Source organism: Myotis lucifugus, unplaced genomic scaffold (assembly GCF_000147115.1).
Source record: "Myotis lucifugus unplaced genomic scaffold, Myoluc2.0 scaffold_1262, whole genome shotgun sequence".
NCBI lineage: Eukaryota > Metazoa > Chordata > Mammalia > Chiroptera > Vespertilionidae > Myotis > Myotis lucifugus.
The window spans coordinates 4,829-21,377 of record NW_005872310.1 but is presented as its reverse complement, the minus strand read 5'-3'; the positions used below and the strand labels follow the sequence as shown (position 1 = coordinate 21,377).

General features: G+C 44.8%; 1 protein-coding gene and 1 long non-coding RNA gene across 2 annotated transcripts in view; both read right to left on the bottom strand.

The window, feature by feature from the left end:
- LOC102422070 (leucine-rich repeat-containing protein 37B-like) overlaps window positions 1-16,549 on the bottom strand; it is a 44,121-nt gene that overhangs the window by 27,004 nt on the left and 568 nt on the right. Inside the window, exons 2-3 of the mRNA XM_023748311.1 lie at window positions 13,519-13,545; window positions 123-261 (exon numbers count right to left, since the gene is read on the bottom strand). The gene's annotated coding sequence lies outside the window, so the exon portion shown is untranslated. The remainder of the gene's footprint in view (window positions 1-122; window positions 262-13,518; window positions 13,546-16,549) is intronic.
- LOC111824365 lies at window positions 12,161-12,973 on the bottom strand. The gene is made up of 2 exons (XR_002827453.1): window positions 12,928-12,973; window positions 12,161-12,569 (listed from the first exon to the last, which is right to left on the bottom strand). It is a non-coding gene; the product is annotated as an uncharacterized LOC111824365 (long non-coding RNA).

Below are 16,549 nucleotides of genomic sequence, written 5' to 3'. Positions count from 1 at the left end.
TATTCACATTACAATCAAAAGGCATTCAATCGAATGGGATGATTTCTATAATTCAGAAAATCAAAATAACTTTTCTATTGTTAAGCCAAACAGCAGGGTTAGAGTTAAACTACAGTTTCTACCTGAGATGGTTGCTACCATACTTTATTCTCAGGAAATTCAGAAGAGCGAGTCCAGTCTGGCAATCTGAGCTCCTCTTCAAAGCTGAAATCTGAGAGTCTTCCTCCCATGGCCATACTGCTTCCTGGAAAAATAGCTGACCTACAAAATACACCAGTTAGAGTGGTGTGGAGTGGGACACACTTTACAGTTCAAAAATGTTGCCATTTTCTTGAAATTCTCAATACCCATGTTTGATTTTTTCTTTAAATTCGCACCCAAAGATATGTTTATTGATTTTAAAGAGAGACAAGGGGGTAGGGAGAGGGGGAGAAAGAGAGAAACATCAATATGAGAGAGAAATATATCGGTTGCCTACAGTACACAACTGATATCACATGGCATCCTCACATGGAGAGTAGACAGAGAGGAAGCAAGCTCTTCATGACCCTTACAAGGACACTGTTCCCATTCATGAGGGCTTCACCGTTATGATCTCATCTAACCCTAATTACTTGCCAAATGAAATAATACTCTTGCATTGGTCATTGGGTTTCAACATATGAATTTGGGTTGGGGTGACATAAATATTGAACCGTAACATTTCAATTTTGGACTTAAGCTAAGTTTGTGGTTCTTGGTTACGCTAGACCTATCAAACTAATACAGACTCCAACTACCCTTCAGGAATGGTTTTGAACTTCAGTGATTAGTGGGTTGAGAAATCTTCTCAGGTCTCTTGATTAATATAAAGCTAACTGAAAATAGCATATACATAAATAACTTTCCTTAATCTTTAGAGAATAAAAGAATTATCACCTTTTAAAAATATATTTTTTGTTGATTTCAAAAAGTAGGGAGAGGGAGAGAGAGATAGACACATCAATGATGAGAGATAATCATTGACTGGGTGCCTCCTGCACACCCCACACTTGGGTTTGAGCCTGCAACCTGGGCATCTGCCCTGACGGGAAATCAAACCATGATCTGATCGTTCATAGGTTGATGCAGCCAGGCTATTTAATACCTTTATAAAGGAACATTTCTCAGCCAGACCCCACAATTAATTCACAGCTTGGGGCTGTCAGGATAAAATCTGTGTATTTCCAACCACCCCAGGGAGTTGATCCATAATCCACCAGAGACGAAGAACTTGAAGAGCCCCAGATAAGATCAGTTAATTAAAAAATGAAATTATGTTCTAGGACTCTATCTACAAGGAAAAAATGATGAAAGAAAAATCAGAAACTCAAATCAAGCTCCAGATAACTGAAAATTCCAAAATCCTTTCTTGTTGGCTGGCAAAATCTACATCATAGTATAAGTATTATTGTTCTGACTAATTAATGCTGTCTATGCCCATGGGAATGCTGGCTAGCCATAAAACAGCAAGAAAGAACACTCCCCTAGAGCAAGCATGTCAAACTCGTGGCTGGCGGGAATGAGGCATGTGCGGCCTGCCGGCTGCAAGTTTGACATGCTTGCACTAACAAAACCATTTAAGGCAGAGACTTAAAAAAATCAACTGAAAACAGCTAACAAATTCAAAGATCAAGTGGCTTGTTTTTCTGGGAAATAAATGAATAAGAAAACATAATTTTTGTTATTTGTTTACTCTTATACTATTTATTAAAGAACCACTGATGTTAAAGTAATAAACCAACTCATAGCCACAAATGCCATTGAAAGCAAGCTCTTGAAATTTGCTGTAATTCCAGTCCATTCAAAGAGTGCATGGTTCTCTGCCACCTTATTTTATTTTTGACAAAGTCTGGTTTCATTTTCCAATGAGTTCTGGTAAGCCAGCCAACAACTCTCTGACCTCTCCTATATTTTTTGGAATTTTAAGCATAAAGCCAGCAAGGACTTGCCTGGTGTTGAGGGAACAAAGTTATTTCCGATTAAGACTCTAATTGGATAAAATTCATTAAGAAAATAATTTAGTAATGCCAACTAAATTTACAAAGACTTATATTGATCTTTAAGTTAAAGACTGAGTGTACAATGGCGAGCTAAAATGAAACATTGTCTACCGAGCGGTGCTGGGGCCGTGGTCTTCTTCCCGTGCCTGTGTGGCAGCCTTACTAACTCAGAGACTTAAAATAACCACAAAGGATGATCTGAAATTAAAACTGTTTAAAAAATATATATTTTTATTGATTTCAGACAGAGAAGGAGGAGGGGAGAGAGGAACATCAAGGATGAGAGAGAACCATCGATTAGTTGCCTACAATATGGACAGGTGCCCTGACCGGGAATGAAACCCGGACCCTTCAGTCCACAAGTCAGCGCTCTATCCCAGAGCCAAACTGGCTAGGGCTGAATTTAAAACTAAAAGCAGTAGTCATGTTCTAGGCTAGAATCTTACCTGACTAAGTTCAATTTTCACCTTACTAAGCCTGTATGTTGTCTTTTTGCATCTACCATAACATTCCTTTGGAATCTCAAAATAATTTCCTTTTTCTAGACCCCTCAAAGCACAGGTACCACATTAGAAGGGAGACCACAAATGCCCTCACTGTTATTGAATTAGTTGCTGACTATTAACTATCTTGTACCCACCTATGTAAAAGAAATATGTGCCGCTCTAACAGGTTTGGCTCAGTGAATGGAGTGTCGGCCTGCGGACTGAAAGGTTCCTTTGGAATCTCAAAATAATTTCCTTTTTCTAGACCCCTCAAAGCACAGGTACCACATTAGAAGGGAGACCACAAATGCCCTCACTGTTATTGAATTAGTTGCTGACTATATCCTATATTGTACCCACCTATGTAAAAGAAATATGTGCCGCTCTAACAGGTTTGGCTCAGTGAATGGAGCGTCGGCCTGCGGACTGAAAGGTCCCAGGTTTGATTCTGGTCAAGGGCCTGTACCTGGGTTGCGGGCACATCCCCAGTGGGAGATGTGCAGGAGGCAGTTGATCGATGTTTCTCTCTCATCGATGTTTCTGACTCTCTATCTCTCTCCCTTCCTCTCTGTAAAAAATCAATAAAAAATATATATTTAAAAAATTAATAAAATATATTTTTAAAAAAGAAGTATGTGTCTATCATTTTACTTTTTATTCTATCACCAATGGATTTAACCCATGTAAGTCTTATTTGGATTGTAATGTATCAAATAAGGTGCGAAACTGCCATTCTCTGGAGCATTTTCTCAATCCTTTGAAATTTTGCTTCCCAGCAATTGTCAGTTTGGCTCAAATAAACTCACAAAAATTCTTACAGGTTTGACATAACCCAAACTGATCCATTTCCTCAACATAATTTTAAAACCACACAGCTAGGCGTGCAAAGGGGAGTGTGTGTGTGTGTGTGTGTGTGTGTGTGTGTGTGTAAGAAAGAGGAGAGAGGGAGAGGGAGAGAGTGAGGGAGAGGGAGAGAGAAAAAGAGGGAACAGGGAGGGAGACAACCTCTCTAAATCCTTAAGTCCCTTTTAAAGAACAGATACATAATAAAAACCTACAGGAAACCACATTAGAAACAGAGAGGTTTGCAAAACAAGAGGCTTCTTTCATCCCAAAAATACGAAACCAACACAAGGGGAGAAAAAATGAATGCAGTGGATCCATGTGCCAAAGTTTTGGTCCTGCCTCATGGAGACACTGCAAGCAAAGCCAAAACAAATGTGATAATTCACCTGATTCATTCCCAGGCTGTGCCTTAAACACACTATGTATTTGCCGGCTCACTGGTCAACACAGAGAAAAACACTTGTTTTCATTCTCAGTAAGGAACTTTGGGAGGTAACTTGGGCAGGCACCAAGAGAACAGCATTAAAGAGGAAAGCAGAGAAAGAGCGAGCCAGTATATGGCCTGCAAACTACAACAATGCAACCCCCATGAACAATGCGCCTCTGTCCTCTGGTAGATGTAGGTGTGCTGTTCTGTTGTGCTGTGTTTGTTTCTGTTGTGTGTGAGTGTCACTAGATGTGCCCTGGCATTTCCTCTCAGTCGGGGGAGTAGAGGTTGGGGTTCGGGTTTGGGAGAGCTCGGGTGAGGGCAGAGGAGGTGGGCAGGAGCCCGCAGCCATGGGCTGGGTGGGTACCTGTAGGCGCTGTGCCTCCTGAAGCTGCTTTCCCTGTAGTCACTGGCTGAGTCAGCCTCTTCCTCGTCCTCCCCTCCTCTTCCTCACCATCTTCCCCTCTTCTCCTTCTGTGGTCAAAGTACACCACACACTATTTGGATCTGTGCCATGGAGCCCCTTATGGCAGTGAGGCGCACCTATGACACAAGAACTCATTTTTTTGGTTGATTTTTCTTTGTTAAATGGCATTTAAACATATCAAACAAATATCAAAAATATAAATCTTTGTTTTACTATGGTTGCAAATATCAAAAAATTTCTATATGTGACATGGCACCAGAGTTATTTAGGGTTTTTCAAAATGCTGACACACAGAGCTCAAAAGGTTCGCCATCACTGCCTAATGGCCCCAGGAGCTCAGGGTCTGGTGGGGGTGGGGGGATGTAGGGGAGGAGCTGGCAGCAGCTACCTCCTATGACTGCTGTCCCTTCCGCCCTGCACCATCTAGGTCCCCACCTCAGCCACCTCCCGGTGCTTCCATAGAAGAGGATTAGGCCAGACTTAGTTGGACCATGTGTCCCATGGCTACAGGTCCTGTGGAGAGGGAGCCTGCATGGAATGCATCACGCTTATAGGGAAGGTGAGGCAGGGACATCTATACCACCACCATGAAAGCTGTTGGATGAAAGAAATTATCTCATTGGAAAAGGGGACTATTTTTCCATTACTTGCTGGTACCTGCTGAGCTAGCGATCTGGTGAGCTACTGAAAGGGGACAGGAAATGAGTCTCCAGGACGGTCCCATTTGTTTCTCCTCACCTCCTGGATTCCCCACACTCACTGATCCCCACTCCCAGGCTGTGCCTTAAGCACACTATGTATTTGCTGGCTCACTGGTCAACACAGAGAAAAACACTTGCTTTCATTCTCAGTAAGGAACTTTGGGAGGTCACTTGGGCAGGCACCAAGAGAACAGCATCCGCAAACTAATTAACCACATAGGAACTGGAGGCCCTTACACTCTGCCTAGAACCCCACCTAACCATTTCAGAAAATAATTCCAAATTGTCCCCATTTAGCCTTTATTCTTATAGAAAATCTCATCCTCATTAGACAATCCTTGTCATGTAGCGTCTGTGCCATGTTTTGCTTGTATGTGGCATTGAGAGGTCTAAATGTATCCCTTAGCCAAGGCGGCTGCTTTCTCCAGAAAAAGCCCTCCTAGAAAACAGATAAATATGAATTCTGCGTTTCCCTTGTTTCTCCTGCCACAAAACATGCTGTCCTGTTTCCCAGTCCCACTGCTCCACTAGGGATGCTGTGCTATTGTCCTGTGTGTGGTTGGCACCATTCTGCATCTCATATTGCTAAGCCACCAGCAGTTATCTGTGGTCATTTAGGTCTATCATTAAGTCTTATTCACTCAGAATTTCTTTCACTCACTCAGGCATTTAACGCTCACTGACTTAATGTGATGTAGTAATCACTCTCCTCTCTTTGCAGGAGTAGAGGAACCAGTACATTCACTTGGAATCATGCGTCGAAGGATCAGTGTTGGACACAGAAGTAAGTAGGTAGGTTTGGTGCTGGGCTGAGCTGCAGGGATGCGAGGAGCACACACATGACCCACAGTGGGGTCCACAGAGGCTGAGGCAGGACAAGTGAATGGAGCAGTGACCCCACCAGTACGTTTCCTGAAATAAATTCCTGAGGAGGGAAGTCGTAGGCAGTTACTGCTCACACACTCTTCTTTATCTCCAGCAACTCCTTGATAGCTCCCCAACAGTTAGGAAGGGGTTTTTGTTGTGTTTTTAATAAAAATGCTTGATTATTTATTTTAGTTAGTTCTGGATTTCAGAGAGAGGAAGGAAAAGGGAGAGAGAGAGAAAGAGAGAGAGAGAGAGAGAGAGAGAGAGAGAGAGAGAGAGATACTAGCTGCCTACCGCCTGCCCTCCTACTAGAATTGAATTTGAAACTGGGCATTTGCCCTCACCTCCTGATGCATGGGACAAAGTTCAACAAACTAAGCCACGCTGACTTGAAGTAACCACAAAGAATGGTTTGAAATTAAAACTTTTTAACTAAAAGTAGGTTATGGTAGGTAACCAGCTGGCCCCACCCCCTGGTTGAACTTCTGGTCAAGGAGACAATTTGCATATTAGATTTTTATTATATAGGACATATATATATATATATATATAGAGAGAGAGAGAGAGAGAGAGAGAGAGAGAGAGAGAGAGAATATGCAAATTAGGCCAGGACACCATAACAGGTCATGACCATACACCAGGAGGTTGTGCGCACAGGTGAGGCCTGAGCTAATATGGAGACAGAGACAGGAGGGCTGGCAAGCCGTCGTGCTGGACTTGGGCCGGCCCCCTGGAGCCAGAGTGGACACAGACAAGGACGGGAGGTTGGGGGAGCTGGCTGGCAGCCTCCGCAATGGAGCACAAGCCTGAAGAGGAGACAGTGGGCCCGCATCCCGTGGAAGCAGCACGGCTCCCTCTGGCCTCCCGCAGAATTGGTGCGGGTCCCTCCCGGCTCCTGTGAGCGCTGGTGGCTCGATTCAGCCTCCTGTGGAAGCTTCGCAGCTCCCGGTGGTGCACCTCGGTTCCCCCTGGCGCCCGCAGAAGCAGCAGGTGGACTACTGCACATGATATCGCAGGATGGGCTACTAGTATCAGAATAACTTCCCCTGACAGTACATCAGGACAAATCCACCTATCACATTTCCTTATGTGCTTTTGGAATATATTAAACCACCTCTAGAAAGTTTTTACTTCCAAAGCATATCCACATATACACATTTAGCTGATGGGGGCTGGGGATGGGGGTGAGGGTGGGGGGCTTCCTCTGGCTACTACCCTTGGGCAAGCTTAGCCCCATCTTGGGCACCACCTCAGCCTGGGCAACAGCCCACTTGCCCGGGCTGTTGCCTAGGTGCCTGGAGCAGAGCACCTCTCCCCGTGGGTCCAGCACATGGGCATCTACCATGTGGGGCACAGAGCTGGAGCTGGGGCTGCTTGAGTAGTCTGCCCCTGCTGGCCCCTCCAATGGGAGTGCAGGCAAGGAAAAAGGGATAGCTGAGTGGGGAGGTGCTGGGGCCAGGCAGGAGGTGTAGGCCTGCAGAAATGGGTGCAGGGAGAAGGCCCATCGGAATTGCTGAGGTCCCTCTGGATCATCTTCAGACTTTTCTTCCCTCTGGCTATTTGACCAGAACTAACAATGGGTGGAGCATGGTCAGTCAAGGGAGCTATGTCTCCAAGGAGCCTAGAAGAGACTGAGCCCATGAAGGGACCACTATAGGGCATGCAGTGAGGTTGGGATAGGATGGGGGTGTGGGGGGTACTATAGGTAGCCCAGGCGGATCTGTACTGTGGCATATATCTCATCAGGGCCTCCCTCCTTGTCTCCCTTTCCAGCTTGGAGAGGAAGGCAGGGGAGCACCCAAAGGTGTCCCCCTCCTGACCCTTTGATGCCAAGAGATCCCGAGGGTATTGCCGGGGGTGGGGGTGCGTGGGGTGGCGGAGGGAGGAACTTATGCAACCCAAGCAGGCCAGGGCAGCAGTTAATCCACTCCATCCACAAACAGCCCTGCCTCTGACTTAAAACCCTAAGCCAAAGTGCTATAGATTTTAGGAAAAAACTCAGAACTGATCAGAATATCCTATTTACATTTGACTCTTTCTCCTCAAGCCCCTCTATAAGAGGCAAAGGATTGAATATTTTCATGAGAGTTTATTTAAATCTTTGGAAGATAATTTTAATGGAAGGCTACACGAGATCAGTATTTGAAGCAAAATCTTAACCAAAATTTCCCTCCTCCTAAGCATCCTAGCAGGAAGTCATCTCTAAAATTTTAAAGTTAAAGGTTCTTTCAGGTATTGCCTAAAATTAAAAAACAAAAACAAACAAGCAAAAAACCGGTGTTGAAAGGCAGAAAAATTCTGCTCAGACTTAGTGGTTTAACAAGGGGAGAGCTTGATGATGTATCCGAAAAGATGAGTTTTAAATGAAAGAAAAAAGGAGAGGTCCCCACTACTCCAACACATTCCAGAAACAGACCCTCCTCCAGCTTACCCAAAGGCTCCTCGGCCATGCCAACTCCGAGATTCCTGCACTCAGGATGACACCACCTGTAAAGCACAGAACTTCAGCTTTGCTTCTGAAGTGATGCAACCACAATACCTTCATTTTCCCTTTCTTCAAGGTCAGAAAGATCCTGAAGCGGTAAGGATTTTGAAGTAAAGGTCCTTCCCAGAGTCTCAATGTAGACTTCAAAATGTTTTGTTATTAGAAATAAAAACTAAATTCCAACAATCCCAGCTATCAGTTGAGGTGTTCTGCAGCTTCAAAATCAAGTAAGACTTGCAGATGAATTACTAGATATAAACAATTGTTTTTATAAGTACCATACAAATACTGGAGAAAATTATGGACACCATCACCCAAGTCTATGAAATTATTATTAATTCTAGCTGGCAGTCCAATACTCAGATACTTCCACTTACAGGCCTCTCACATCTCCTCCCCACATCCCAGGTCTATTCTTGTCTCTAAAGTCTAGAATTTCAATGTTGAAAGGAGTCTAGTTAGTTCAGTGGTCGGCAAACTAATTAGTCAACAGAACCAAATATCAACAGTACTTCTTCAAAATAGACTCGCCCAGGCCCAAAACCGACTTTTGCGCATGGGCCACAAAGTTTCAATCGCACTGTAAATGCACACCCACACGTGGTATTTTGTGGAAGAGCCACACTCAAGGGGCCAAAGAGCCGCATGTGGCTCGTGAGCTGCAGTTTGCCAACCACGGAGTGAGCCAAAGAAAATCCACAAAGTTTACCTTGATGATTCCTTTTGAACAATCACTGAAAACAATGTAGTAAATTGCCAGTTCTTAGTTAGCACTGGGAGCTGTTTAGGGCAAGGGCCTCATGTTGAACTGCCCTATGTCTGATGCCAAGATGAACCATAGGACAAAAGACATAGACATAAGAATATCACAAATCTGGAGAAACCAAGATGCCGGCATAAACACTGGAAATTGCTGCCTCCCACAACAAATTCAAAAAACAACTAAAAGACAAAAAGGACATCATCCAGAACCACAGGAAGGCTGGCTGAGTGGAAATACTACAACTTGAAAAAAAGAGAAAAGCACCCTGAGACTCAGAGGAGGTAGGGAGGTAAAGTGCAGAGGTACAGAGGCACACAGGCAAGGGCTGGCGGGAGGGAGTCACAAGCCCCCGACTGCTTTGAACTCCAGTTCCAGGTGAGTCTCTGGGGACCTAGACTCATACAGGGAGAACCTGGACTGTCTGGCAGCAGGCAGAACTCAGAACTCGAGGGCGGCTTTCTCTCAGGGGTGTCTGCAGCAATTACCAGGACACTGAGACTCAGTGCTGGGGGGGCCCTTAGGGCAGGGCTGAGGATCAGCCATAGCTGCTTGCTCCACCCTGTTGATTCCCTGAGACCCTGCTGCACCCAAGCTGCTGCAGAGGCTTTTGCATATGAATGCCCGGCCCTTTGCAATCTGAAAAGTACCCAATAAACTGCAGTTGGGCGAGACAGACCCAGAACTTCCAAGAGAAAGCCCAAGGCCCCACAGCAGCTTGCATTGCTTCACATCTGGGACTCATCTGGGCACCTCCAAACTCCAATCCAGAAAGGGGAATCTGCAGATCTCTTCATAGCTCCTGCTGGGTAGCCTCAGGCAGAGGCTAAATTAGCACCTCCTTAGATCCAAGAGCCAGTGTACCCAGTGGTCAGAGTGGGACCATCCAGATTACAACTCCTCAGATCCATAAGGAACACACTCAGGGGGCAGACTCAGTGAGCACCAAAGCCCCACTGAAGCAAGTCTTGCCCCAGAAGGGTGTCTTCAGCACAGAAGTTCTCCCACCGTAGACACAGCTGATTCTCACAGCTAATTGGTCTGGAGGTCAGTTCCTCCCAGTGATACCTACAACAATCAAGGCTTAACTACAACAAGACTGTGCACAAAGCCCACAAGGGGGTGCACCAAGAGTGTCCACCTCAGGTAATTGGGGAGGCTGAGCCACTGGGCCCTATAGGACACCTAGCACACAAAGCCACTCTACCAACACAGGGAAGCATAAAAAATGCGGAGACAAAGAAACAGGTCACAAATGACAGAAATGAAGGAAAGCCAACGACTGGATATAGAGTTCAAAACCACGGTTATAAGGTTTTTCAAGAATTTTCTAGAAACCGCCTATAAATTTAGTAAGAGGATATGAAAAAAGACCAACTAGAAATTAAGCATACACTGACTGAAATAAAGAATAATATACAGGGATCCAACAACAGACAAGAAGATCCCCAGAATCAAGTCAAAGATTTGAAATACGAAGAAGCAAACACACCCAACCAGAAAAGCAAAAAGAATCCAAAAATACGAAGATAGTGTAAGGAGCCTCTGGGACAGCTTCAAGCGTACCAACATCCGAATTATAGAAGTGCCAGAAGAAGAGAGAGGGCAAGATATTGAAAACCTATTTGAAGAAATAATGACAGAAAATTTCCCTTCCTGGTGAAAGAAATAGATTAACAAGTCCAAGATGCACAGAGAACCCCAAACAAAAGGAATCCAACAAGGACCCACCAAGATACATCATAATTAAAATGCCAAGGGCAAAAGACAAAGAGGGAATCTTAAAAGCAGCAAGAGAAAAACAGTCAGTCACCTACAAGGGAATACCCATACGATTGTCAGTGATTTCTCAACAGAAACTATGCAGGCCAGAAGGGAGTGGCAAGAAATATTCAAAGTGATGAATGCCAAGAACCTACAATCAAGATTACTTTATCCAGCAAAGTTATCATTCAGAATTGAAGGTCAGATAAAGAGCTTCATAGATAGAAAAAGCTAAAGGAGTTCATCACCACCAAACCAGTATTATATGAAATGCTGACAGGTATTCTTTAAGAAGAGGAAGAAGAAAAAGGTAAAGATAAAAATTATGAACAGCAAATACATATCTATCAATAAGTGGATCTAAAAATCAAGTGAATAAAAAATCTGATGAGCAGAGTAAACTGGTGAATATAATAGAACCAGGGGCATAGAAAGGGAGTGGACTAACAATTCTTGGGGGGAAAGGGGTGTGGGGGTACAGGAAGGGGCGGAGGGTGGGGTGGGAACTGGGTGGAGGAGAGCTATGGGGGGAAAAAAGAGGAACAACTGTAATAATCTGAACAATAAAGATTTCATCTGGAAAAAAAAAGAATATCGCAAATCTGACACAGAGACTTATTTTAAATACACCTGAAACTTATGAATTTCATAGTGATTGTGAATATTAAATAGGATACATTTTAAGCAATAAGTTCATAGTAAACTATAAGTATTATTTTTTAAGCCACAGTACTTTTCAGCACCATTCCTACAGGCCCTGGCTAACTGAAAAGTTGCACTGAACTCTGGTGGTGAAAATGATGATGGAACAACTTAGAAAGCCATGCATATGCCAATATAGGGTTATGGGTACCCAAAGGCAGTAAATTGTTTTAGTCATCCCATCCTGTAGCTCCTATTTCAGACTATAACCTGAAGAACAGAAAAAATTGACCTGCCACCAAGGTAGGATCTTAATTTGCAGTACTCCCCTCGCCAAGTTACTGACCCCTGTTAGAAGATACCTCTGCATAAATTTTATAAGCAACTAAAGCAAAGTTCATCTGCATCTAAGGTTCAAAGCTGTTTTCAGAATGCAAATCTTCAGTGTTAACTCTCTAAATAACTTACACATTCATGTGGATTTCTCATATCCCTAGACCTTCCTTAAAGGTGTATTTCAATTTTTAATGTACCGCAGGTCCTCAAATTCAACATCATTTTGTTGCGTTATAATGTCCACAGGAACTTAACTCTTATTTTATTAATTAATCTATATGGTAAAATTGTTTTTGTTTTACATCATTTCACTTAAAAGTTGCAGAACATACCAGCATGGTTATGTGAGCACTTCGTGTATATGAATGGAATTATAAAATTCCAATAATACAAATAAAGTCAAAGCATTATTTTTATTGAGTTATTGGTACATCTTCCTCTATCACTAGTTTGTAAGCTCTTCAAGTGCTAGAAGGAACCATTATCTTATTTTTTCATCTCCAGAACCAAACACAGTTCTTGGCATATGATAGGAGATTGATGGTCTGTTGATTGAGTGAATGAATGAAATGAGCAAATATGAAAATGAAATTACTTTTTCCAACTGAAGCTGACTGCTGACAAGCAGGGCTGAAGACAAATTTTTAAATGCTGACTGCTGCAGGGAAGGCCAGCCTGTACAGTGAATCAGTGAAGCAGCTCTGGACAACAAGGAAGCTTCCAAAGCTGGTCCCTGGGCAGCAGAGACAGTTGTCTCCTTGGATAACCTGGCCACACTGCTTGCTGGCAACCATTTTCCTTCATGATACTGAAAAAAAAAACAATCTCTCTGATGCCTTAGGGCTGTCCTTGATTTTAAGACATTATTCATTTTCTGAATTTATAAAGAGTTTAATCATGTGTACTTGCCAAAAATATAAAGGTACAAATAATCACGAATAATTAAGGCCCTGAATTAAAAAAAAGAAATCTACAATGCCCTCTTTTCTCAACTATATATTAACATGTGGAACATTTCCTTCGTTACTTTGTCAGTGATGGGCTTTATGCTGTGAAAATCTCAAAACCTAAAGCTTATGCAATGAATAGGTCTTAATGTCCAATTGAGAGGGGAAGAAATGTATTACAACGGATACCAAGTAACTGTTTCCTGATCTTTCGGGTACCTGTAACATCTGAGTGGCTGTGTGAAATGGCTACAGGCTTGAACGAGGTAGATCAGAGTCTGCAAATTAATGTCTGCTGATCATCTTTTCAGCGACAGGATTGAAGAAGGTGGTGAGCAGGGTACACAAGTGAAGGTGGTCTACCTGAGTCACATCTGAGGAGAGTTCTCAGATTCAGTAGAGGTGAAGTCAATGAGGAAAGGAACATGGGTAAGAATAGGCAGCAAGGTCAGTAAAAAGCCAGATTATGAAGTCAATCAGAGAGGCTTATGAAGACATAATTATAACATGAAAGGTTTGGGAAATCTAAGCCTCACTCATTCATTCAGAGGAATTAAAATGGTCCATGAGAGGTTGGGTAGGTGGGAAGACATCAACCAAAGAACTTGCATGTATATATGCATAACCCATGGACAGAGACAATAGTGTGGTAAAGGACTGGGGTGGGGGGCGGGGGAGGACTGAAAGGGGTCAATGGGGGGGAAAGGAGGATGTACTTTTAACAATAAAGATTTTTTTAAAAAGTCATGGCTAATAATAATAATAAAATGGTCCATGAAAAAAGAATGATGGTTGAATTGAGGCACATACCTGGTAATTCACTATACTTCTGGGGCTCTGTGAAAGTAAAATTGGACAGCACTTAAATGGAATAATGTTTCTACAATGCATTAAAGAACGTTTAAACAGCCAAAACCGGTTTGGCTCAGTGGATAGAGTGTTGGCCTGCGGAATGAAAGGTCCCAGGTTCGATTCCGGTCAAGGGCATGTGCCTGGATTGGGGGGACATCCCCAGTGGGGGATGTGCAGGAGGCAGCTGATCGATGTTTCTCTCTCATCCATGTTTCTAACTCTCTATCTCTCTCCCTTCCTCTCTGTGAAAAATCAATAAAATATATTTTTAAAAAATAAAAATAAAGAATTTTTAAACATTTTTTCTGGGAACTGAAGGGAGTTCTGAATAGGCAGTTTGGGAGTGATGATAAAGCCTCCTTTGGGTTATAACACATGAGAAATTTTGTCAAGCACACATATCTTAAAACCACATAATAGTAAATGCAAGCAAGATTCTTCCTGTGAACATTTCTTAAGTTAAGGGGCAGCATAAAATGACATGGGGCTTTAACATCATTAAATTTGGGCTTGACCTCGAGCTTCCACCGGTATTGTCATGAACCTTAAGTAAGTCCTTTCACTCTCCTGAGTTTAAGTTTCTTTATCTAATAACAAGAATAATCACAATAAAATGGGGCCCAGCGGAAGGGTGTAGCGAGGCATCCGTAGGCGTTCTGCAAGCCCTGCAAATGCCAGCCTGTTACCCTGAGTTCAGTGCTTCCTGCGGTGGAGCTGGGAGTGTGCACCTGGGCCCCTTCACTGGAGATTTCGGGGAAAGCTGCTCTGGTCTCAGGCCTTGGGCTCCGTGGGCATCCCTGGCTGAAGAGCATGAGCCTCCATGATGGCACGGGAACCGGGCGGCCCTGCAGCCGGGAAGGCCAGGCTGGGAGCACCCCGAGGACGCTGTGGGTGGTCCCGGGCCATTTAAGTGAAATGTCAGCCCGGAAAACAAAACCGCCCCTTCCCGCCTCTTCCCCAAGGCACCTGCCGAGGGGTCCTTTCCTGAACCAGTTTTGTCTGAAATCCTAACATTCGAGAAGCACGAGGAGGCCACGGTGCTGCTGTGGAGAGTTCTCTCTCGAAAATCAGTGCGTGCGAGCAAGGGCCCCGCTCAGAGGACCTGAGGCGGCTGAGGTACCGAGGCTGGACTCCGGGGCGCCCCGTCGCCCAGAAGCCGTGTCTCCATACTCCCTCCACCCTGGGCTCAGCTCCCAAACCGCCATGGTTTTCTTACTGTCGGTCGGATTCGCAAAGGGCACCGACTCCCGCGTTCCACCTTTAAGGGTTCCGCGCAGACCCTGGAGTCGTCAGCGGCACTGCGCCTGCGCCAGGCTGTGCGAGGGGCGGGGCCAGCTCGGCACCTGACCTCTCCTTGGCCCCGCCCACTCCGGGGTTCTTAGCCTGCAGATTCATTCTTCCCAAAACAGACTATGGAGTGCTAGGTAGTTAGCACTAACTGCTGAATTTTTTTAAATATATTTTATTGATTATTTACAGAGAGGAAGGGAGAGAGATAGAGAGTTAGAAACATCGATGAGAGAGAAACATCGATCAGCTGCCTCCTGCACATCTCCCACTGGGGATGTGCCCGCAACCCAGGTACATGCCCTTGACCGGAATCGAACCTGGACCTTTCAGTCCGCAACCCGACGTTCTATCCACTGAGCCAAACCGGTTTCGGCTAAATGCTGAATTTTTAGAAATGTTTCCACTTCCTGACTCTGAGAAATGACCACCAAAGATGTAATCCTTTGTCAAGCGCTGGTCCACGCGGGGTCATCCCGGCGCGGGTCCCCCCTCAGCGTTCCCACCACCCGCCTACTCCCACCCCAGCCCCACCCCCGCTGCAGAGCAGAGCCATACAGAAGTCGGGTGATACACACCGACAAAGTAACCCTGGGTTATAAATTAGGTGAAAGTCATGACAGGCAGAGTGAGCTGAGGCGGGCGGGTGGTGACCAGAGTGACTGGAGGGCTTACTGGACGTGTGGGAGGGAAGGGTCTCCAAGAAGATGACATCTGAGAGGCACCAGCCACGGAGAGCAGGACAGGCCTAGTGCCCAGCAAGTGCAAAGGTGCTGCGGTGGGGGAGTGCCTGGGGCAGTAGAGGAGCCGAAGGCGCTTCTCTTGGCTGGAAAACTGAAATGTTCAATGGGGTGAGGTGCAGAGTGGAGCAGACCAGGTACAAGAGGAAGCCAGCAGCCAGATTATGAAAGGCGCATAGACACTTGGATAAAGTCTGCAGTGAGATGCATTGAATTAGAAGGTGACCTGATGCATTGTGATAGATGTTATAACAAGACCATTGGGTAAAGGGGGAATATCTATCTGCCTTGACTTATGAGGGAGATAAAACTGTCGGAACCAATTGTGGGAAGCCTTGGTTTCTGTTCTAAACCTCTTTCCCTCCAACGCTGGGGCTGTTTGGAGCAGAGGAAGCAAAGGAGTTTCTAAATCAGAAAACCAGCAGCTGCAGGACTCCAGGGCAAGGCCGGGCATTCCCAGGTTGCCTGGGCCTTAAGTCATGGCAGTGCAGCAGGCAGCGCACAGGAATGTGGCCAGGCCAATGGTCTGGCAGGGGGGTGGGCAGCAGGCAGGCAAGGACAATGCAGCACTGGACCCTCAGTGCAGGCCCCTTTAGGGTCCCCAGCCCCAGCTGTTACCCTACAGGGGTGGAGGGAGGGAGACACCCCTTTTTGTACTTCCAGGCTCCACCCTGACCCCCAAGTAAAATGATCCTTGGGAGGCTCAAGGGCTGCCTATGGTCTTCTGATGAGGATGTGGGAGAAACAAGATACACACTTTCTTTCCTATACGATTTGTACTTATACTCTCCTGGATTTTTAAATTTATTGTGGGTTTGATCTTTCACCTAAGCAGCTTCTTTCAGATGCTTTTAAAATGTAAAGATACAAGATCTCTGTAGAAATATTTGTACCACTCATATTCCTACGCATCCTTCTTCATATAGCAATATCGGTTCAAACAAATGGTGACTAGGGAAGGA